Source organism: Montipora capricornis, chromosome 8 (genome assembly GCF_036669925.1).
Source record: "Montipora capricornis isolate CH-2021 chromosome 8, ASM3666992v2, whole genome shotgun sequence".
Taxonomy (NCBI): Eukaryota; Metazoa; Cnidaria; class Anthozoa; order Scleractinia; family Acroporidae; genus Montipora; species Montipora capricornis.
The window spans coordinates 40,446,218-40,448,717 of NC_090890.1; the positions used below are offsets into that span (position 1 = coordinate 40,446,218).

Consider the following 2,500-nt stretch of genomic DNA (forward strand, 5'->3'; position numbering starts at 1 on the left):
TGGTCAATAAAATGTTGCATCAGATGAAGTATTAACTATGACTTAAATTAAATTCTTTACTCCTTAAGCAGAAACACACAATATACAGGATTCAAAAAATATAACGAGACTCTAAGGGCACTAAGGGAACTGGAAAAAAGGCCAAGTCACACCTTTATTTAAAAAGGACGATGAACTCAGTATAACAAACTACAGACCAATGTTTTGCCGGCTATTTACCACATATTTGAAAAACTTCTTGCCTCCCAGCTTCAAGCTAACTTCGATGGATTCCTCTCTGGCTACCTATCAGCTTATCGTAGAAATTACAGTTGCCAAACTAACACTAGTTTGTATAAAGCTTTCATCATGCCATATTTTCTGTATTGTGGTAGTGTATGGCACTTTTGCGGAGCCAGAAAGGCGCGAAAATTAGAATTGCCAAACAAGCAGGCTTTACGTTTTATTTTTGATGATAATAACAACACATACGAAACTCTTCTCAACAATCTGAATAACTGACAACTTTAAAAACAAGAAGAATACAAGACATGCTTATAATGCTTAGAGGTATAAATAAGTTGTGCCAACCTCGTGTTAACACCACAAACTATGGCAAAAACTCATTTACATTCACTGAGCACTAAATATCTTAACTGATAAACTTAGAACTGCGCCCAGCCTAACTAATTTCAGGAACAATATCAAATCACATCTTTTTTAGTTTTTATCATGGCTTATCTCGTTGTACATACTATTGTTCAGTTTCATTATCTATATATCGTAACATTATTACCGAAGTTATTGTAATTTAATATCGTAGTTACTGTGTAATTTGTATTGTTATTTTAAAGTACATTCGGAGATACAAGGATATTTCTTTGCTACTCTAAAACTCCGAATCAAAATAAAATTATATATGTATGTCTGTATGCACTATTTTCAAAAACATGAACCCAAAACGCTTAGTTAAAATATGAGGCAAAATACATATTAGGGTACGATCAGTCATGTAACGTTCTTATTTTCTCTTTCCACAAAAAGCACATGATACACGCCGATTGGAATCTCAGTGCTGATTGTATATTTTTAGTGTATATCTAAGTGCTTACATAATGATACAGCACACCATAAAAAACTGAGTGACAGTTTTGAAAGTCGCTATTCAAGGCATAACTTATTGATAGAAAAATCTGGTCGGAGTTGATGACGTAAATTGACCACCGTACAGGGATAACTTATTGATAGATTGACTGAGCTGGTTTTTTTTCTACATTTTTACATTATTGCTCCTTCCATATCTTCTTGCAAGATTTGGGAGACTCAAACCAGTTTCAACAATTATTCTTACAAAAAGGATTGACTTTACGACAATTTTATTTTCATAACGGCAGTTCTTGAAGTGTCATATGAAACACCAACATTTTTCTTAGCAAAATGCACTTGTTGTTGAAGCAAAATAAGTCACCATGACAACATGGAAGCCGGCTAAAAATACCTAATTGAAAACACTTATTATATTTCAAAAACAAAACGGTGACCCCCATTTTTTATTGCAAGAAACTGATCAGAAGGGTAAGATGAAACTCCTTGCAAAGTCAGAGAAAAGAGCAGATTTAGAAACACCTTAAATATTCTGATTGTGAAGGTAGCTATGATTCCGCTCTGATTCTGCTCCGTTCCAGGGTCACTACATTTGTTTTTGAGAAATAGCCATTTAAAGATAAAATATAGGGTGTTTTTAAGATGGAATGCATGTTTCTATGGTGACCTGTTATGTCACACAATTGAGCACATTAAAAATTTTGGTTAAGAAGTCACGTTGAGAGTCAGGATGGCTTAGTGGTCATCAACCAGGCCTCCTACCTCTGAGACCCAAATTCAACCCTGAGGTCACATGTGGGGTGAGTTTCGGTCGATCTCTATCTGGCTCCGAGGATTTTTCTGCGGGTACTCCAGTTTTCCTCCCTCCTCAAAAATCAACTCCCAGTCAATTACATCTGGCTGGGTCTGTGGTGCTCGGAGATCACACATGGATCAGGTGGCGACAGCCATGTGGGGCCTTTACATGCATTCGCTCCGGTTGATCCTGAAAAGCCCTTGTAGGGAGCGGTCAACTAAGCACATTTACATTTGCATTTACAATATAATATTAGTTGTGGTCACACTGCAGACTTTTACCAAGGTAAAATCGTTTTACCTAGGGCAAAATTGTCTGAGGTAAATTCATCTCAGGTTTCATTCTACCTAGGTGAAAAAATCTTGAAAGGTCACACCACCCTGCGTTTGCCAGAGTGGGAAAAGAAAGATCTGGTTCTGGATGGCTTTCCTCATGCCAAGAATTGAAGAGTAAGCCATTCTAATAACTTTGTTGTGGCTCATCTTGAGAATACAAACTGTTTCTGCAACAAAAACAGTTCCTCGGTTAGGGTTAGACTGAAATGAAATTTCAAATTCTAAACAAAAACAAATAGTTGCTCTGAATTGCGCCATCATCTTCGCACTTTGCAGTAATAAAACA

General features: G+C 36.5%; 1 protein-coding gene across 1 annotated transcript in view; it reads right to left on the reverse strand.

Annotated features, from left to right (window-relative positions):
- The window catches only part of LOC138059711 (serine/threonine-protein phosphatase PP1-beta-like), a 17,493-nt gene that overhangs the window by 5,348 nt on the left and 9,645 nt on the right, over positions 1-2,500 (reverse strand). The window lies entirely within an intron of this gene.